We start from the raw sequence: 22,875 nt of genomic DNA, 5'->3' as shown, positions 1-22,875 counted from the left end.
GTGGTAAAAAGCTGTCTTTGTCTTCTTTAGACGCTCAGCAGTATTAAATTTGGTTATAATTTTATTCCTATTGCAACAATTCCTGACTATGTTGAGATGGAAAATCACAGTGGACAAACAAATTTCAATAATTAGTACTTTCCTTACATTGGGGCTAACAAGCATGTCTCCTCCCCCCCCCCCCCCCTTTAAAACATTTCTTCTGTATTTTGTAGTTTGAGAACTAAAGTGAACCTTCTTACAGTTTTTCATGATCACCAGTTATTACTTCTCATGAAAAAAACAGGGCACAATTACAGTGGGGCTCAAAAGCAGCCTAAGAGCTAGGGGAAACTGCAAATCCTGCATAACTTACAGTACCCCTGTTAACCTGGAGCCAGGGGATGTTGTAAGTTCTTACAGAACTATTCCTCTCCATCTGACTCTACAAGACAACAGTATTATCTGGTCGTATATGAATATATGGGAAAAGATTGAATGCAAGAACTAAGGGGGGAGGGGGAGAAGGAGGAGAGGGATTTCTTGTTTGTTTTTTTTTTTTTGTTTTGAGTGTTTGTTTGTTTTCAATTTAAATGGAAAGTGTCAGTAGGCCAGAAACGCAGACAGCTGCGAATTAGGTTTAACTTCGGAAAAGTATTTTTTGGGTTCCTCCGCAGTGCCCCCTGCAGCCCGCCAGCTTTGCCGACCGACAGCCTTGCTCACAAGGATGTGCAGAGCCGAGGAGCACTGCAGTCCGCAAAAAGACACAAATGTTTCATATACCCACAGAGTCAGAAATACACGTTAAAGCAGTGGGGTTTTCATAGACTGCTTTTTTGGTGCATTTTACAGAAGTTGTCTTCTGTTTTTTAAGTGCATGCTGGATTGTTATAGAATTCCAGCCGATTAAGAATTTAGGATTTTTTTCTCTCTCTCAGCTACGTTCTGCCAGGCTGCACAGCCCAGGGGTGATGATTTGAGTAACAAAGTTTCATACTAGTCAGTGCTTAGTGTTAGAAGTTTTGCAAACAGATCAATCACCTATTTTGTGGGGAAAAAAAAACACAACCAAACAAACAACAAACCAAACATCTGAATACATTCTAAAAATGGCCGAGGTTAAAGCTGAGCAAATGTTTCTATCTAATCTATTTCCCCACTCATTTTAACAGCAAGAGTGATACTTGCATTATTCTATAGTATAATATTTTATAAAATAAAACACTATCCCCTACATCTAAAACAATCAATAGAATCAGCATTTCATTTAAAAAAAAAAGTCAATCATGCTGTTATTTTACAGCTGTCACCTAGCACCTAAGAGCTAACTCAAAATTTTCAACTGACAAGAGAGTTTTCTTTTAAAGCCACGTATTGAATGGCAATTGTGAAATAGCATAATAGAGATAAGATTTCCCAGTTCATTTTTGCACCGCTTTTATTTTAAGGATACTTACACAAACGATTACCAGCTTCTCAAAAACAGTGGCCAAAGTGAGCTGTTTAGGGAAGTATTTAAATTCAATTTCTGTGACAACTCTTCTGCTAAGCTAGTGAGTCTGGATAAATGAAAACAAGAAAAAAACCCCTCAGATTGTAGCCTGGGCAATGCAAGAAATAGATTTAGGCATTGTTCTACTACTGATTATTGTAATTAAAACAGATGTTCTTCATAACCTTGACCAAACAACTCTGTTCTGTCATCAGACACAAGCACAGACTCACTCATGATAGATGTGTGCACTTACATTTTTGACCATGGACTTATGCACAGTCACCTTCTTAAGTAGTAATTTACTTTGCATGCACAAATGTGTGTATTTGCTCTATAACTCCTCCCCCTAGCCTGCACATCAGCTTTGGAAAACTATTTTAACAACTGGAATTCCAAAAGAATCAAATATATCAGAATTCTAAGTGATACAAGGTGAACTTGCTGATGCCAGCAGTTAAACACCAATGCCTACCGATATCAGCTGACAGGACACTAATTACTAGTTACAGGAGATGATTGCTTAGTAAAGGATCTATTCAGTGAGTTACGATTTTGAAAAATTATAAAGTACAGGCCTGGTCTGTGAACAGATATGCAGTATGAAAATACAGCATACGTTCTCAAGATGATTATCATGACAGAGATCTGTCTAATTAGGAAGAATCTATTTTAATGCTAAGATATGAAAGAGCCCAGCTGGGAGAGGAATTTAGAGGAAGACACAGAAACATGACTGTTAAGCTGACAGCAAGTGCAGCCTAAGCATGTTCCAATGACAGCTTCTAAAAAAAAAAAATTCATCTCAGCATTTAATCAATAGTGGTTTCAGAACAAGTACAGCCTTACAGATAATCTAGCTAGTCATATTAGTGGGAGGAGCTCCATAAATAATATAGAAAATATGCCTTTGCAGAGCAACACAGTGAAACCACTTCCCTTTTGTCGGCTGCACGAGGGGTTATCCAGTAGATGGACAACATTAAAAATATCACCATGAGGATAAACATGAATCCCATTCTATTAGAAACAAGACTTTAGTTCCTGGTGCTGTCAGTCAGGTTGGAAACTGGAATTGTTGTGGCAGCAAGTTTCAAACCATCTTGGGCAACAAACAAATTAACCTTCAGAGTGGCTGCCTGGGTAGAAACCTTTCTGAAAGCTCCTACTATAATTAAATGGTTTATGTCTAAATCGATTGATGACATGGTGACACAGGCATCTGCTGGAAGGCAAACCTGGAGTCAACCATGCAGTGTATTCACTGAATATAACTTTGAAAACTAGCTAACAGACACTTTTTGGGTCTGAAAGAAGCGGCTTTCTTACACAACATAAAGGCTTTCAGGAGATTTCTGCTGAAGGTTCTCCTGCATACAGTGCTGTGTGACTGAGCAAATCAGATGTACTTCAGCTACTATAACAAGCTATTTAAGTGCATGTTGCCTAATACATCTGTAGTAAAATACTACTACTACTAATGTCATTTGGAGAGTAGTTAAAGCACAGCCATTTAGTTGAGGGTTGATTGAAACCAAGAAAACTCCATAACCTCCATGAATGTATTTGTGAAATCCAACTACAGCATGGCAAAAATGCTCATGACAGCTGGGGTTGGCCACAAGCTATGGCTGTCACAATATCCAGAGTTGTAGAAATTCTTCAAGGGACGAACCAAGTCTGGAACAAACCAAGTTGCTCTAAATAGTTAAGGAAAAAGTCAGAGGCTGGAAATGAACAGAAGAACAAAACAATGAAGGGAGGAAAGGGAAGCAACAAAGAAAATCAGAAAGCTAGTTAAAACTGCAAAAGTCAGAGCTTTAAGACATTGCAGGAAGTGGAATGATCACTGTGTGTAAAAAAAATACAAAACCAAAAGCACTCTCAAAACTATGCACTTTCCAGCCTATACATTTCAAGTTGGGGAATCCAACTGAGAATTTTTACAAAATCTTTCCAGTTGTGAACAACACTGAAAGCTCCAATTCAGCAAAGTATTGTAGCAGGACAGGCACATGGATTGAGACACACATATAGAGAGTTCAGACCCCAGGTCCACCTAGCACAGAGTATTCTGCTGAATCAGGGCTGGAAAAATATGGGGAAGGAATGCAAAATGTGTACTCATTCTCCCTTGTTCCAATTACAGATAGGTCACAACAAGAACATTAAAAAAAAGTGCATACCATCAATTGGCATTGTTACACACACATTACCTTGCCAGATTAATGTAATGAAATACATCCTAGTTCAGGAAGCAGAATTCAGATTATTAGTTCCAATACACCTCAGTATGTCTTTCTGTTGTTTTGAAAATCTGGTTCTGAAGCAAACGGCTGTAGGAGATACCCATAGAGATAGCTAGCAGGGAGCTTGAAGGAGGGAAAGGAAAATCATTGCTCGGGCACAGGCCCCATCTAAACCCTTGATCTGTCACACTGATCTCAAGAGAATAACAGGGTTGGAATGGAGGAGGCAGGTGAGTGAAGAGGGTAGGGAGAGAAGAAAGAACATTAGGAAAAATCCCAGAAATATGCTTTTGGAAGTTCCTTGCAGCTTACACTTGAAGTATACAGGAAGGAACTTGAATTTCTTAAGCAATTCTTATACTGAGCATCCCACTGCTTCTCAGTAAAGACTGCCCCATTTCCATTTAGCTTGAATTAACAGGCCAAGCAAAAAACCCCTTGTCAATAAAATGCCAACTTTTGTGATAAGGAAGCACCTGGGGGATTTTTTTTTTTCTCTCCAAGGTAATTGCTGTTTAGATGTCAGCCATTTACAGGAATTTCAGAGTGAACATGATCACTTCAAATTTTCTGAGCCAGAAGAGAGACTGAACTTATTAAAAACTATCATTCATCCTTCTTCATATAGGAGACTGATGATTGTTCTGAGATCCTTGGCATAACCCGTCAAATTTAATATTCAAACAAGAATGTTTTAATAAGTTCTTAAATTACAGGGAAAGAGAAAATTTTCCACAGTCGTAACTTTTTGTAAGATACATATAAGTTCAGTCTTCAAGACAGAGAAATACTGTATCTTCCTCCCTGTGCCAGTGTGCTGACTGAAAACATCACTGTTTCTCTGAAACTTCTATAGTATACGATGTACAAATATACATGTATTTACAAACTTATTTTAAAAGTACATTACTGAGGTTGCAGTCTTGCAGTCAATGAGTTTAAAACCACCAAAATCAAAGTACTTGCGCAATCTTTATTTGGCTTCCTTGCACAATCCACAGTATGAGGAAGTCTTCAAATGCACCCTTACACACTATTTTTCCACAGGATGTCTGCTTCATTCTGTACACAGAATTGTCAGTTCTCACCAGTGAACAGCTATTTCATGGGTTTTTTTTTCCTTTTTGTTCCACATATCACTTCATGTCTATTTACTAATTCAAACTCTATTCACAGACACTCATTTCCTCAGAATGGCCATGCTATTGCTCCTGAGTGCTTCACATGTACCAATAAACTGATTTTCACAATTCACTGCAAGTGAAAGGACAGTGCTCTTACTCATATTAGAGACTAGAAACTGAAACAAAGAAACTAAGCTTAAAAGGTTTCACTAAAACAGCTCATTGAGCTGACTTTTAAACATACTTAAACAACTTCAGAGTACACTGTGTTTTATAAAAGCAGCCAACATCAAATTCAGTTGAACCTGTAGGTGCTTACCATTTCTGCCAGGCAGAACCCTCTTCTCAAGTCAGCTACCTGGAAAATGAGGAATGCAATCAGTGAGCATCTGTAAGAAGTAGAGGTTACGTGAACTGAGTAGCATCACTTAAGACAGCTCAAACATTTCATCTCAGACACATATACTTCAGTAAATTACAGGCAAACCCAGAAATTAGACCTTGTAGAAAGAAAAATAAAATAGTACATGCTGTTTTCCAGTGATATTTTTTAAAATATCTTTTTTCTCCCACTTTTTCTGTAGACACACCTTTCAAATAACCTTTGCTGAAGCAAAGTCAAAACATGCTGGATTTAGGAGCTACTGATCAGGAAAACTTTACCTGAAGCCAGAAAATGCTAAAGAGGTAAGACATTAAAATAACATGAAAATCCCTAATGGAATACAGAAAAGATCCCTGCTCATGCCTGGTCATATTAACCAAAACACAAAACCCAGTAACTACTTAGCTACATTAAAAACCAAGCCTGCATTCAAGCTATTTCCAGAGTCACTGAAGTTACTAGAAAGCATTCATCAGAAGCCTAGGACACATCCCATCTTAGTTCAGGCTTGCAGTTCACCAATGGTTTACAGCAAACAACAGATGACTAGATTCCAGTTAGACAGGGAAAAAAAATCCTTCTCATAGTACGAATAGTGAGACTTTAAATAGATCGCCTATGGGGGCTGTTGAGTCTCCACCATTGAAAGCTTTAGCAACAGGTTAGACAAATTAGTAAGGACACAAATATAATTGATTTTGCCATGGAACAGGTCAAGAGATTAGGCGACTTCTGAAGGTTCCTTCTGGTCTTAACGTTTTATAACATTGCAATTATTTAGGGAGCTTGAAAGTTATAAATGCATTTAAGTTGTTAATGATTTAATTTATTTAATTTTGATGTTGGTGTATAACGAGAAAGTAACATATGTATGTAAGTGTTGGTTCAGACTCCAGGTCCATCTAACACAGAGCTCTATCTCCCACAGTAACTGTGGAAATGGACACTCAGGAACAGTAAGAACAGAGCAAGCACATCCTGTGTCCCAGCCTTCAAACATTTTCAAGTTAGGTTATGTGATTGATCTAGTTAGTAGTCTCTACAGCATCTCCTCCAAGGTTTTGTTCAGTCTTTCCATGTATCTATATAACGTCCTTGATCTAGAAAGTCATTTGAGGAGGAGTACCACAGGTCCACATAGCTTATCTGAAGAACCAGTTCCTCTGGTTAAGGATCCTTCTGAATGAAGCTCTTGCTAAGTTCTTTCGATATCCCTTATGCTTGTATCAGAAGCAACAGTGAAAAGCCAGTCCCACTCCACTTTTCTCCAGACATGTCAGTTCTTCAGACCCCTTCTTACATTCCCCCATGTCATTTTTTTTTTCTAAATGAAGATTCTTGGCCATCCAATGGATGGCATTCCTCGCATGTTGTATCGGAAGTGATAGTATACCTCAGATCATTCTTGCAATCTTGCAATAATTTTCAGTTCTAGTATGTCCTGTCCAAGATAAATGGACCAGAACCACATGCAATATTCAGGTGTGTAAACCTTGGATTTTTACAGTAGCATATGGCTTGAACAGCAGCATAATGGTCCTTTTTGGTTTTTTCTCTATTTGCTTCTTAATAATTCCTCACCTTCACCTTTTTTTTTTTTTTTTTTTTTTTTTTTTTTTTTTTTCATTTCAGCTACTACTAAGCTGATATTTTCATGGAACTGTCTACCATAACCCAAAGGTTTTGGTCTTGCAGACTTTTTGGCCAGTTTATAAATTATCCAAAATGTGAAGATTAGATTATTGTTCCCCAAATCTATCACTTAACAATCATCTATACTGAATTGTACCCATTGTTTTATGGTACTGTCAATCTTCTAAGAACTTCCTGCAACCTCTGCAGTCTCCCTCCTCCTTCCTACCTTTCATAACCTCCTATCATCAGCAAAGCTTCATCTCCTCACCGATTGCTTCCCTTCTCCAGGTCATTTAAGAATATATTGAACAGTACAGTCCAAAGATAGGCACCATAGATAATTTCACTAGTCATCTCCCTCCTGTGCAAGAACTGACCCTATACTTCAATCCAGTGATGGTCTACCCTCTGTTCACATCTCTCAAATCACATTATCATCCATTCCAGCACCTTCCTTCTTATGCCAGTGACGTTCTTGTGTTGCTTCATTTTCCCAAAACACTTTGATAAAAAATTCTGTCAAAAGTCTTTGGGAAATCCAAGTTGACTGTACCAGTCAGATAATCCTCATCTACATGTCACTGACCCCTTCAAAGAACTCCAAGAGCTTTGTTAACTCTCACTGATTACATAATATTCATTCAGGTAAATACTAATTCTCTTTTTTATTGCAGTATCTACTCACTCAGATGTCAAATTTTAGTTTGCTGGATACCCTTGGAACCTTTCTTAATGACTGACATCACATTTGACACCACCTGGTTTTCATGTACCAAACAATATTGGAGAGACAGGTTACATGACGCTATTAGTAGATATGTCATCTCTGAGTTCTCTTAGATTTTTTGGGTGGATCCTTCAGATCCTGGAGATTCATTTGTATTCACCTGCCTTTTGCATCATTACCTCTTCCAGACACTTCAATTTCAGAGACATTCTCTGTTGAGTTCCCTGAATGCCCAAGGTGGATCTGGAAGGACAATTTCCCTGATTTCTTCCACAGTGAACAAAGATACAAATGTTTCAGCTTCTCTCCTATGATTTTGTCCTCCCTGGGAGTTCATTTTATAGCCTTGTCATATTCAGGTTGCTCACAATGTTTTTTCCCTCCTGATGAGTCGGAAGAAAGATATTAAACTATTTTTGATTCTCTTAGCTAGTTAGGTCTCAGACTCATCTTTGGGCTGTTTAATAATAATTATAGTAGTATATATACTGATGTTTATGATACTTTCTTTTTTGTTTGGTTTTTATTTGTTTGTTTGGGGCTGTGTGTGAGTTTCTTGCTTGGTCAGTTGGTATTGTTTTCCATTTGGATGTATCTTTAGCTGCTTCTTTCTAGTATCATCTCTTTGCTCTGTGGCCATCACCACTTTTTTTACTTTCTCAGGCATGTCCATGTGCATTGGCACTGTGCTTCCTGTTTGGTGTCCTTCTATAGTCATCATGCCCTCTTTATGGCTTTAATTGTCTTGGGGGCCACACTTTGTTTATTCTTGATAAACTTTCTCACTTTTACTTAGTTCCCTATGTTGAAATTAACACAACAGTGGTGGGAATTTTGACCTCTATTCCTCCCCAAAGGTATTGAACCCAGGAGAGTTATGATCATTCTTAAAGAGAAGTCCCAGTGTTCAGCAAGATATATATGCAAATATGGAAATACATACATATGCATCTGTGTATATATATGTATTCATTATATATAATTGTGCAAATTGCAATATAGGGCAGATATGGCTGGCAAACTAGGAAGAAACTGTGAAAGGATTTCTGGTTCTTCCCACGTAGAACCAGACATGAGTGAGGGTTCATTTGGATCTCATCTCATTTCTGAGGTTGCCTGAAACATACACTGATAATAATTAGTATTTATTGCCTGTAGCTCTCAAACCTTCCCAAGTATCATTATCCATCTTTGCAGAGCAATTATGAGCCACAGAACAGTGAGGTGACAAAAGACAGTACCAGTGATTCTTCACTTCACTCTGTTACCTATTACAGTATCTCCTTTATTTTCTAGGAACCACTAACCTTGCAAACAACTGGGGGCATTGCTTACAAATAATGCTCTTTCAATTATAGTTGATCTTATGTGGTAGACATGCCCAGGAGGTGTTTACATCCTTATTTTCAGTCCCCACACAATTTTAATGCAATAGATATTCTAAGGCAGGGGTGTCAAACTCATAAAAGCAGTTACATTTATAGAGTCCCAAAATGACATTTGGCCCTTTGAAGGCAACTGTGAAGGCTGATGTGGCCTCCAGTGAAAATGAGTTTGACACCCCTGTTGTAAGGTAACTTGTTAGTTTCTTATGACTGGTTTGCATTTCATAGCTCAAGGTGGCATTCTGATTGCACAAGGTGACACAGACACAATACCCATGTTGTTGGGGCTTTGAGCTCGTGGATGTTCCCATGATTCATGAGGTATATACCCTAGAAAAATCTAGTACTACAGACCAAGAATACCAAAGCATCATCTTTGCCTAAGTGCACAGTCTGTAAACACCCCATAAAATAGGAAATAAATAATAACAGCATTTTAACTTTTACATGTTGTAGCATCGAAACCTACGTGTATAGACTTTTTTGCCTAATTCTTGTCCTATGAGATGTATAGTCATTTCTTTTACACCTCACCTTTCTGACTCCCATTTCTTCTATCAATCTGTGCTACTCATCCAGAAACTCAGTAAAAAAATGTCCTAGTTTTGCATGTCTCTCTCAAAGGGAGATAACCTGTTAGCACAATAATTTTGCATATCGGTCTGTATTGATCTAGGATCTCCACCATTTTTCCACAGTAAGTCGCATGTTATCTCAAGCTGGAATAGCCAGGAGTTACTCCTTTTAACCCCATCAGACCAGTTTTCTCCCAAGCATAGATACGCAGATTGCCAGCTGGGGGAAAAAAAAAATGGGGAGCGGGGTGTTCTTTGGTGGGGTTTCTTTGGTGTTTAATAGTATGACCCTTTTTCAATTTCCATGTCAGTGTCACACCATTCAGTTGCTGTATGGATGAGGTCCTTTATGTGCATAAGGGTATCTCAAGATCCATGAAAATTAATCAAGTTGAATATTGTATTTGTGAAAGCATCTCACTTTGTGCCAATAGAAGAAAAAAAAAAAAAGGAGACCTGAAGAGTATAGGGTATCATTCTAGAGATAGCAAATGTACTGAATGGGCAGATTAAATTATTATTCGTCTGTCCACATCACTTTGTTACTAAATGAACAGTCCATTAGAATGTATACAAGCTCTGTACACTTATTCATTTGTACATGGTTCTTCAATATATTTTTATAGCAGTGACACCAAGGAGCCAAAAAATGGATACACATTTTCCCCATTTTTCTGTCTCGTGACTCAGAAAGAGGACTGTCATCTCTCCCACGTTGCCTTGTACAGTAACTTAACTGGAATTTAATTTCCAAGATGCAGTAACAATAGAAGTTTGGTACTCTACCAATATTTAAAATTCCCTTACAGTCATCGCTAATTTACTGATTCTTCGCTCTGCTGAATCAGCATCACTGAAAGCAGTGTCTCCCCTTAATCACTGACAGAAAGCAGTGTCTCTGCAAGGGCAGAGTCAAAGAACAGGATTAGGCTAGACTGACAGTAGCTGTATCAACTCCTATACAATCGTTTCAAAATTATCTGAAATCACTAACCTTTCACTTCTGTAGCATGGGGTTCAATTCTGTGTTTAGCCATGCATGAAAATGAGTTCAGCAATCTTGGTTTAGCCTCCACAGAATCATTCATGTAATTTGCCATGACTGGCAGATTTTGCTGTGGAGAAAGAGTGAATATGAATTAGAAAATGAAAGTGAGTTTTTGTCAGGTTGAAAAATCAAACATCAATAAATCTGAATGTCAGAATCAGAGAGCAAATTCAGATTTGAAAGCTTGGACCTTTGTGCAACTCTCACATGGACAGAATAAAAAATGGAATAGAAGGCAGGATCTACAGTAAGCACATGGAGCAGTCACCGAAACAGTACTGTGACTGTGACTGCACACCAATGGACTACTCCTGACCTCTATTTCTCAAAATGCACGGCGTCTTCTTATCCACAGGAGGTGCTCCCAGCAATGCCCGCTCTGGCATAGCAGGCAGCTTTGTGTCTCAAACATGCCTGCACTTTGGGAAGGCCAGCAATCCTGCTTCACCCATCACCATGAATTCTTGGGTGCTGCTTAGAATCAAAATGTTAACAGTCTGTTTCTAGACAGTGAGGAAGATGGCGAGTCTCCTCTTTTCCATGTAGGAGAGCACTTCTTGAACAATAAGGAAATACAAATAAAAACTTGTAAGGACAGTGGAGTCTTCTGACTCAGGCTGTACATACAACTGCTCTGTGACTTTTTCACCTTATTTATAATTTCTTTTTTTTCTTCTTCAGCAAATACTGAACTTTGCATAGTTAGAATTCTTTGAAAATAACTATACAATTTAGATGTTTAAATGGAACTGAAAAAAGATGGTGTCTTTTCTCTTGTGACCCAAATAAAGACACATCTTTGATTCAGATGATTCTTACATCACATACACTTTCAAGAAAGAATTACATCTTTATATTTATTTACACAACATCTGTCATAAAAAAGATACGGATTATGACTGGAGCCCTCTACATTACTACAGACCTCACCTATATCTTTCACTCACTGCTCTGTCTAAACTAAAGAGCCAAGATGAAGGAAAAGATAGGTGAAACACTTTCTATAAGATTTAATTTGTTTAGCTTAATAAAAGCAGTAAGGGCAGGTGCACAGCAGACATTAACAAAGAGGATGTCTAAAAGGCCCATCATCTCTGCAGCTCTTCAGATTATATTTAGCACTCCACAGTCACCATGTTACAGGGGGAATTTTACAAATAAATCTCTGTTAAATCTAACCATCTTTGTTACTGAGCAAGGAAACTGCTTCTCTTTCCATCTAAAACCTTGCATGAAATCCTGTCAGATTCACAGCTTAATTCAACCTAACTTCAATGTACAATAACTTTCTACCTTGCACAATGGTCATCTATATTTAAACCTGTAATAAAGATATTCTAAGCTGTGATTTGTTGTAGAAAGTTTTCAGTTGTACAATTTTTTTAATTATTCTTTTCCCTCCTCTCAGATTTGTCTTCTGCCCTAAGGCTACAGAGTTAGGCTGATATTAGTGTATTTTTTTTCCTTCTGGATTCTTGGACAACACAGTCTGTTTTTGGGAAGAGATAGTGTCACCACCATCAGGAATGAAATGTGCTGTCATGCTCCCGTGTTGTAAGAAACACTGTCTTTTAGCCCACCTCTCATTTTCTCAATACTACTTCTAGAATTACCGTTTAACAACAAAAAATAAACAAAGTAAAAGAATTACTGCAAAATCTAATTTAACTCTCCTTTGGCTAAAACAACGAGGCACATTAGAACCTAATCCACTATAGTCTTATTTAAAAATGGGTGGCTGAAAGGTGCCATAGGATTTATAAAAGGAAAGCAGATTGTCTCAGAGGCTGATGCCAAATAACTCATTGCCTGAGTTATCACTCTTCAATCAAAAAGTATATGAAGAAACTACATAAGTCATTTAGACAGCAATCATCATGGAGTTATGCTGGCCTCTCATGTCAGTGATGAAACAGCCAAATTCTCTGACAGTGGTGAGTTATTCCTTTTATCAGTGGCAGAGCTGCCAAAAGAATCATCAAGGCTATAGGCATGGAAAACATGAGGCCTCTCCAAATTGAAGTGATAAAAATACAATGGTTTTTATTACTTTATTTTAATCTTTATAATTTCAGTTTTGAAAAAAAATTACAACCATGTCAACCATAGTCAGGCATCAATATGATTAATTTAAACTCAGCATTAATTCCTTCAAGTAGGTTTTCTTCCAGAAAACCTACTTTGGGATTCTGTTCCCACCTCCTTCTGCCCCCAGTCTCTCTTATAACTAAACATGTATCTTTCAGCCCTGACAAAGCCAGTATAAAGTACTGGCTGTTTTATAACAAATTGTAATCCTGTCACTTTGGTCATGGATTTTCTTTCTCTAGTTACAGTAATGACTTGGTATAGGAAGTTGATGATTTTTTGTTGCACTTTAACTTGCTAGAGAGGTCACAGACAGCAGGTGAGTGTACTGGTGTTTAGAAATATTTTGCTGTTTGGCCTGATTGCCCTTTAAAATCCTAAAAAAAGTAAAAATATATTAATTCTCTAGTGTAGTTTTAAACACGTGTTCTAAAAACCTAGCAGGTACTGAAGAGAAGCGAGGTTTGTGGGCCTGATTTCAATTTGAGCAGAATTTCAGTTAATAATGTTGCACACATAAACCCTCTTTTAACAGTTCATAATATTAAACTGAAGACAGAATTGCTAAAGAACTTTGTTATTTTTTCTTCCTATTAAATCAGCTTTACAGACTTACAGCAGATGTCTTTAATAGACATTGTTATTAAAAAGAAGTATTACATAAAATAAATTCAGACCATTTCTTCCGTATTACTTACTTGCACCATTAAGTGCAGGCATTCTCCTGTATCTTCAAATTATTACATTTATGCCTAACGCAAACAAACAAAAACTTATCTCCAGATACTATAAACACTATAAACCTCTGTCAGCATTCATATTATTCTTATATTTGAAAATCTGTCACTACTTCCGTTTACAGTAACCCCCTATTTTTACAGTTGTGAAAGCTGGCCTTAAGAATGTATTCTTGTAGAAAAGTTTCAGCCAATATATATATATGTATATATATACACATATACACACACAGACATATATATATTTTTTTTTAAGTTGCAGAAAACATCCATCTACTTTTTAAGTTCTTGGGTGCCAAAAAGGTTTTATAGTGTCAGATATTTTTCTGAGTTTCCAAAATTCAAAAATAAAGTCAGTTTTGAGTTAGTTTCTTGCAACATATTAGCTAATAAATAAATACCTTTCTATTTTTACTATTCAGGAAATGTTATTAAATAGAATTTTTTTTTTTCAAGGCAAAAAACCTACCACAGGTGATGTCTCTGGGTCAAACAGCCAATAGTATTACATGCCTGAGCTAAGTACATGAAGTCACACTTATGCATCTCCCATCAAATAAGCCTTGTTGTTCTGATGTGAACATGCAGTTCTTATCTGCAACAATTAAGCTATTTATTCACCTAAGCAAACAGAGATTTCTTTCCCTCCTATCTACACAAGTAACCTGACTATATATAAACTGGGAGATGTCTAAGTTCTCCTATGTTTCTAGGTCATGACCAAATCCTGACCTCATATTAATATCAGCCTTCTCCCTCTACAGCCTGATTTCCACAGAAATCTAATGCATGGTTCAGGTGGGAGGAGCAGCAAGTTCTTGGTCTGCATACATAGGAGACAGGATCTGGGACCACCTTAAGAAACATCTGGAGACACAACAGGCTTTGGAGTTAGGATTCTCTGGAGTAATTCTACTGAAAGCAATGAAGTTATTCTTACATATTTTTTAATATATATATATATATATATATATAACATGTATTTTTAAACTGAGTGAATTAAAGTAGACCTTGATCCATCAACAGTATATAATACCCTTTCTTATACATATATTGTATGACTGAGAGAAAGAGAAACAACAACATAAGAGTCAGGAAACACTTTTACTAAATCCACCACCCCATCACAGATCCCTAAATGCTCAATTCATAACTCTACACTTACCTCAACAAGAGACTTTTAAGGCTAAATATATTAAACACTATGAGGCATGCAACAACTTTTAACTAGAAAAACCATCGATGCATAGTTTTGTATATTTTCTTGATGCTGGAATACAAAAAGATGCCTGAAAGCACATCCAGAAATGTTTAGTACTTTGCCTTAAGGTCTGAAGACACTTTCACTAGCTTTGAAAAGCATCATGCTCTATGCATCTCAAGTGCCGCATGAATTGCTCATGTAATACAGGTGCTTTAGAAGGTGGGTCACTGTTCATTGTGCAAATCTTTATAGAGATGTTCACAATGCCTTTAGGGTCATAACTTTTTCCAGCAGCGGGCTCTTATCTGGCCATTGAAAATAACAGTTTAAGGCAATCATTAAGGGTTGTGGGATGAAACTGGAGCAATTGAGTTTGTTTCATAGAATAGAATATTTCAGCTGGAAGTGATCTAAAAGTACTTTCTAGTCCAACTGCTGAACCACTTCAGGGCTGACCAGAAGTTGAAGCATGTCATTAAAGCATTGTCCAAACATCTCTTAAACACTGTCAGTGGCATCAACCACCTCTCTAGGAAGCCTGTATAGATACAGGTACTTCACACAAGTAGCACCTTAGCTTTGTGGTTGAAGGATTACCGCCTCAGGGTGGTTATGACTATACCACAGTCATTGGTTTTAGTCAAGCTACTAGAATTTCAGACTTCAGGAAAATAGTCTTCATTCAATAGTAATAATCACTTATATTAAATTTTCGGGCTCTTTAAAAACTGGCAAGAAAATTTAAAGAAATTGAAAGCTATTTTCTGTATCCTCCTAACTCTGCTTTGGAAAAATATCAGTGAGAATTTATAAGTAAATTAGGGAATTAAAAAATAAAAGCTGCTCAAAAGCTGTGATTGCCACTGAGGCATACTCAAATTCATACCATGAATTCTGGTACTCTTTCATGGTGTTAGATGCTGTTGAATGACGAAACCTCATCTTTTAAACAGCAAAGCGCATCCAAGAAGCTTGTCCAAAGCATCCTAGCTTTAATGTAATCTACTGGTAGTAAAGCAGCCATAATAACCTTGAGTTGTTCCTGAGACTCAAGTCAACTGTAGGTGCCTAGCTACATGTAGTATCCACATACAGGCACTCTAAAGGATGAAGCATGAAGCACAGAAATTGAAAGAATTGCTGATGTGATTAGGCAACACCTGAATTAATCAGACACCATGACATAAGATAATTCATCTGGATGGCCTTAAGAAGTGTCTGCATTTGAGAAATAGAGTAAAAGAAAAAAACCCACCCACACACCGTTCTGCTGTACCCCCCAATATAACCCAGCACAACAAACTGGCTCACCTTTACATATTTTCTCTACAATGTTCCTTGGCTGCTTCATCTACTAGAGACATACATCACAGTTGCCGGGGGAAGGGCAAATTTTAGAAGGATGCAACCACAGGCCATGGAGTTGATGACTGACTCTGACATCTGAGAATAGCTCTAAGTAAGCTGCTGCTTTTCTATCAAGAGTGAGATCATTTTTTTTCCCCTCTAGGTACACACATTTCATAGCAACATATTCTGTTGCTATTTAGGATTCGCTGGCCACTTCCATTACAAATGTTATTTTCCTGAGATTTATAACCAGAGCTTTTGTTATAACGTCCAGTGCCAGACAAAACTTGCCTCATTTAGTGTTTCATTGCAAAACCAGGACTACAGCCACCTTCACAGAAATTTTTGCAATACTTTTGGCAAGCTTGAGACAACTATTAGGTGATGTTAGAACAATACATAGCTTAAGGTCAAGAGTCAGCAAAAACTCATAAAATTGATTTGACTCTTTAAAAAAAAAAAAAAAGAATTCTCTGCATTCAAAGCAGAATCAGAACTGAATGGAGGGATGAATCCGATGATTGAAACCAACGAAAATGTTTGTGTGAACCCCAGTGAAAATCAAAATAGCTGCATTTTGCACTGCTCTATTTATAACTCTATAATTTTAAATGGTAAGTCCAAAAATAGTTGCAATATGTCAGCTCGATGTAATTTTTCTTTCCAAGATACGTAAATCAGTGTAATTTTTTCTCTTCATAGATACTAGCAAAATAAATAATAAATAGATTTCCAGACAGTTTTAGAGAGGTTTTTGTTACTAAAGTTTTAGTCCTTTGTGGCAGGAGTTCCTGGCATGTGAATATGGCCTTTCCCCCATCTGACTTCATTTTGGATATACATCTATCAAGGGACTTTGAGAAATATGTAATGATTCAACAAGGCAGCTAGTTCAAGTGGGGGATAATTAGGCTTTCACCCTCCCCTTCACTCTGTGCCACTGTTTTTACTTTCTCCATCTCCACTGAATCCTTAAAAGCAGCGGGTCTGCAGCCAAGCATTGCACGCTCCCCACAGCCAGCAACTTCCTCTGAAGCTGCAGTTTGTAATTACAACCAGCTGTGACGGGCTGCCGGGAGCAGCGCGAGCAGCACCTTCCTGCCCAGACAGTGACCCCCAGGCTCTGCGATGTGGACACCCCGAAGGAGGCTCCCACACCCTTGTAGTCAAAGTTAAGAGAGCGCAACGATCCCCCGCTTTCCTGTAACAAGAGAGACACAAGAAAGGCAGGGTATGATCATCTCCCTCCCTATTCTCTCCTTCCTCTAAATCCATTTGTTTGAAGGGAGGAAGCCTCTAACCACGTCCACTGCCTCTGCGCTGTGTGACCCACCACCGTGCTGCACTGAGCAGCTGGACGCGCACCTTGCTCCCTCCCCCTGACTGCCAGCAGGCACTGCATGTGCTGCAGCAAGCTGCAGTATGAAGCCGTGGAACTGATCCTGACAGCAACCGGAGATGAAGCCTCTTTTTGTACGGCCCTTGCTGGCTCCTGCGAGCTTCAACTACAGTGCAGGATTTGATCTTTTAAAAGGCAGAATCCTTGCCACAAGTCATCAGAGTTCATGGTAAACTTAAATGGTATCCTGAGGTGTTTGATACTCAGGGATACCAGGTATATACAGGCGGTGCAAATTTACCAAACAATGTTTTGCACTTACATAGCACTAAAATCACAAAACACGTGCTAATGAATGCTGTCTCTCTACACTGAAATCAAGCTAGAACCTTAATTTATACCTAGGGAAAGCAATACTAGATGCATTGAATATTTTGCTCAAAACAACAGAAAAATCTGTGATGGAGTTGGGGACAACAAAACTTGCATTCTTACCCTTACATCATATTAGGATTACAGAATTACAGCATTCAGAGGGGAAAAGTGTATTATATACAGAACTGTAGACTCAACCTGTATAGACAAGTAGATACAGCTCATGTCAAAGAATCATATGCCAAATGAAATCACCCTGGGTTCGTTCTTACAGGATGCTGAGCTTCACAAGGGTACAGGAGGAAGCTCTCATGAGGCTTCAGAAACAATAATTCTGCAAAAGGAGAATACAAAGTGCCCCATAAATCCATGGCATATACAATCAGGGATCTTGAGTATCATCAGTATTGGCTGCATCCATGTGCAATGGCCAATAACAGTAAATTAAAGTATCAGAAGTGCCCAAGTGATTTTGGAGCACAGCACATAGAATCAGAATGGATTTCACAGTCTGTGAGTATAAAAATGCAATAACAAGGTTTGGTATTTATATCCCTTCCTTCCTTCCTTCCTGGGTGGAGAAGGACAGTCAGAACAGCAAATGAAATTGTCATTCCAAAGTCATTATGTTTTTGTGTGCCATAATATGTAGCTGTATGGGAATCCTGTCAGGTTCACAGTTTGCACTTTCCACACAGGTGTAAACATGCCTCAGGTACTCCAGCTTTCATGCTGTCATTTTCTTTCGCACTAGCATTGCCTGTACAGCACACACATTGGCCTTTCTCTGCCTCCTACTGCACCATCAGAGGGCATTGCATCCTCCTTGCTTCTCAGGCCACAGATTTTACATTATATTGGCTTTGGCACTAAAATAGGCTTAAGAAATTACCCTCTGCTGTTTGCCTTGCCCACTCTGTTTATCCTGATTCATTTCACTGATCCCATTCCAGCTGATCCCATTAACACTGGCAAAAGAGGCAAGCAAGTAGTGGTAAATGATGGTAAAAAGAGGGATGAATGAGCAATGAGCAGATGGACGGAGAAGAGAGTGGTAAATATTGAACCATCTTTGTTTATTAGAGAACGTGCAAGACAAAAATGTTCTCAAAGAGCTCAGTTATTGGTAAATCAACTCTACTCCCTTGAAACCCTCTCTCTATTACTCATATTCTACTTCGCATGATTTCAAAGGGGCAACCAGAACACTTGGAGTGGTATCTCAGAGCCTTAGCGGACTGCCTACATTTCACTTCAGGCTAAGGTGACTGGGTGAGGAAAGAAGAACTGAGGCGTGAGAAAAGCATACCACAGTAGAGCACAAGGGTAGGAAGGGCTGTGCCCTTTCCACAGCAATAGGAAACAAACAAACAAACAAACACAAATGAAACAAAAACCAAAATGCAAATAAACAAAAACAACAACAAAACAAAACACAAACAAACAAGAGCTTGAGGTACACAAGATGCAGACATAGAAACATACCTGGACGAGAACTGGAGGAGAATATGCTCTGCCCGACACAAGAGTCTGATTCTGACTGCTGTAAAGATGGTTGTAATTCACAGAAAAGTCACACAGGTAGCACAGGGAAAAGTGCACAGATGAACTAGGTCACTTTGGTAGCATTTTGCATTCATTGTGACCTGGCATCAATGATGGCACAAGTGAAGTGGTGAAGTAGCAGGAGAGGCCATATAATCATAGAATGCTAGGGACTGGAAGTGACCTCGAAAGATCATCTAGTCCAATCCCCCTGCTGGAGCAGGAACACCTAGATGAGGCTACACAGGAACGTGTCCAGGCGGGTTTTGAACCTCTCATGTAGGCATAAAGATACACAGCTGGAGTGTCTGCTCTTTTATCTGACTTTTCAATTTCTCATAACCTTCTGAAACTTCCTTATTAGTCTTCCTTAATATTAATCTGAATTTCCATTTTTCCACCTTCAAGGATGGGCTCACACACCTCGAAATTCTAATCTTGACTTCTCATTCTGAATGTTTTCTTGAGCAAGAGCAAGCTCAAACATTCTGATTTTGGGCAATTTGCAGCTCTCAGTGACTTACCTATAGGATTTGCTAAAGGAAAATTTTTAGGCTCCTAACTATGAACAAGCTTAATATATGAACAAAAATGTTTTGGCGTGCAAACTCAGAGGGCGCTGTCATGTAATTACCACTCTGTTGGTGCCAGATTGGTACTTTTCCAATACTATCACAGAATCACAGAATAGTTGAGGTCAGGAGAGAACTCTGGAGATTACCCACTCCAAGCTTCCTACTCTGAGTTGACTGCTCAGAGATATGTTCATTTGGGTTTTTAATATCTCCAAGGATGGAGACTTGAGAACTTCTCCGGGCAACCTGTACCAGTGCTTGGTCACCCACACAGTGAAAAAGCCTTTTTAAAAAATGTTTAAATAGAATTTCTTGGATCTCAATTTGAGCCCATTGCCTCTCATTCTGTCACTGGATACTACTGACAAGAGCCTCCATCAGATGTTCAGATAATTTATGCAGGAGAAGCCATGGTATAGGAAAAGGCCTACAAACACAAGCCTGAAACACAAATGGTCTTCACTTCAGTCTTGACACATAAAAATATGCCCCATTCCCATTTTGCTATCAATATAAGGAGAGTTGCAAATTGATTATCTAGCTGTTTCAGTCAGGCTTCTGTTTTTATCTGTTTTACCTGTATATTCTCTATGTCCCCCTACCCACTTGGTAATCATGGGGATTATCTGACAGCAACGAAGTTATTTTATGTTTACAAATATGCCAACTCAGTTTCAGCTAAAAACTACTCCTGTTTTTATGTGTGCATGTGAAAAAAGAGTCCAACCGTGACTAAAGACAAACTGCAAAACTGACCAGTTAGCAACCTATCAGTCTGTAAACTATCTTTTGAGCACTTAGTGAAAGCAACAAAATCCTTTAATTTGTGAGTTTTGTTGTTGTTTTTTAGTTGGTTGTTTTGTTTCTAAGGTGTGACACAAACCAAGGAGTTTCTCATTTTTAGTGAAGGAATAATAGATACTATTCTAGCAAGATTTATACATGTACCAGCAAGTCTTTCCAGAAAGTCTTGGAAAAATTGTCAACAATGTTGTCAGACTTCAGAAAAATAAAGAATATCTTATTTCAACAAATGCAATTTGATCACTAAATCTGGCCTTCGTGAAATAGAAATGCAGCTGCAGGTTTAGGGCCTCTTACCCTTTCTCCCAAAAGCTTGATAGTAAAAAGCCTATAAAAGCTGTTGGAATCTTAAAAGTTCGCAACTTTCCAAACAGCCCTTATCTCCAATATCCCCACATTCCCTTTCCTCTCCAAGTCATTTCTGGAGAAAATGTCTTACTGGTGATCAGGACAAGGAAATTTGATTGAAAGCATGATTTTCATTCTTACTTTCAAATTCTATAGAACTGTCCACCAGATATTCACCTAAAATTTAGTCTTGGCTAACTATTTTCCTGTGTTAGCTTTAGCTGTTTAAAAAGTAAAACTACTACTGCAGTTTTGGCACAGCAGGGAAGGAAAGTTTGTGGTTGTATTTTTTTTTTTAAACACTCATTTTGCACCATGAGCAGTTATTAACTTGCCCTGAAAACAGGATGTATTTGTGTGGTGTGGAAGACAGTTTCTAGCTAAATTTGCAGGCCTGGTAATTAGAGATAATATTTTATTTCTATCTGTACATCTTCAAAAGATAATAACCATAGTGCCCTATGACAGCATTTTTACAATTTTCCTTCAGAGAAAAATTGCAATTTCAGGCATGTTAATCATGAAAAAGTCACTCTCATAAAAGTCACTCTCAAGAAAATGAACAGAAGATGGAAGTACAACGAATATAGTAAAAATCCTTATTAGCCTACAGGCCTAAATAGAGGTAGTCTAAGACAGTGAAGACACAGGCTAAGCATGGATAGCTGTTCTGATTAAGGGACAAAGCATTAAGAAAGAACACAGCGTGTTAGAGATGTCAATATCAAAGAGTGACTGGAATTAGTTAGAATGGTTTGAGGTAATAAATCTTCAGCAAATGGAATGTACTTAAGAAAGGAGAAAATTAGGTCAAATCTCAGGAAAAGATTTCTAATGGTGAAGTACAGAAGGTTATGGAATATTTGCCTGAAGGAAGAGACACAAGACATATCCCTGGAGACTTTTAAAACTACACTGGAAAAAGCACTGAAGTATCTGGTACACAATAATCCTACACTAAGATAGAGAAAGGCTAGATGATCTAGCTGGGCTTTTCCATCTCTGCTTTCTGTTATTCAGTGATAATTCCATTGCCCAGTTCTAGTTTCACATACAAAAAATCCAGTATCAACTGTAAGCATCTCCTATTGAATGCAAATGCTGTAGAACAACCTTTTCACCCCAGCACAGAATGCAAATGCTCTTCAGAAATGAAAACAGATCCCATGTTTCAAGTTCCTTTTATTTGAATATGCCTACACTATGATAAGGAAACATGTAAACATGTGAACAGTCATTGTGTTTGTACTTATAGCAGGGCTCAGATGTACTCAAACTGGATACTTACATTAAAATTTCCAAATTTTTGAATAGAAGTTGTGCAGATACTGTTTAATTGAGGTAGATTCTACAGGTACTGTTATAATGCTGCTCAGCATGAGGTAGAATGATAGAATGAACTTTCAAAGGCAGGCTTACACCTTTCTTACTTTGTGCCTCCCCCCTTAGCCCCCCGAGGTGACGCTGAGGGAACAAAGAAAAAAAAATAAAAAAAAAAAAGAAAAAAGGTGGTATATTTTACATGGAGTCCTCTGAAAATGTTACTCTTTCACTTAAAATAACCATTGCCTGGTCTTGATCTCAGGTTTGCAAGGAGCTGTGGTTACCTGCCCTTCCAAAATCCACAAAGACACATGCTGCTCTTCAAAAGCTCTTGTTCTACCACAGTTGACCATGGGTGAGTAGCAAGGATTGGGCCAGCAGTCCCTCTAAACTTCAAGGATAGGTGAATTACATAAATGGTACTGTAAGTGAGTACAGGTTGTAGGACTGGATGAAGATGTATTAACAAAGAACATGCACAGAATGTATCAGCATTATCACTTCAGTTTGTACATGGAGTGTTCTTTTGAAGAGATTTCTCCTGATTGTTTTACCCTGGCTGCTTCATGCCATGGAGCAGCTTGAAGC

At 38.2% G+C, this 22,875-nt stretch overlaps 1 long non-coding RNA gene across 1 annotated transcript in view; it reads right to left on the bottom strand.

The window, feature by feature from the left end:
- Positions 1-1,404: 1,404 nt before the first annotated feature.
- LOC110356966 (uncharacterized) overlaps positions 1,405-22,875 on the bottom strand; it is a 61,837-nt gene continuing 40,366 nt past the window's right edge. Inside the window, exons 2-4 of the long non-coding RNA XR_002410349.2 lie at positions 10,546-10,666; positions 5,164-5,202; positions 1,405-1,538 (exon numbers count right to left, since the gene is read on the bottom strand). This is a non-coding gene — a long non-coding RNA (uncharacterized LOC110356966). The remainder of the gene's footprint in view (positions 1,539-5,163; positions 5,203-10,545; positions 10,667-22,875) is intronic.

The sequence above is a fragment of the Columba livia genome, chromosome 4 (assembly GCF_036013475.1).
Source record: "Columba livia isolate bColLiv1 breed racing homer chromosome 4, bColLiv1.pat.W.v2, whole genome shotgun sequence".
Lineage (NCBI taxonomy): Eukaryota > Metazoa > Chordata > Aves > Columbiformes > Columbidae > Columba > Columba livia.
This window is presented reverse-complemented; position numbering and strand designations above follow the sequence as displayed.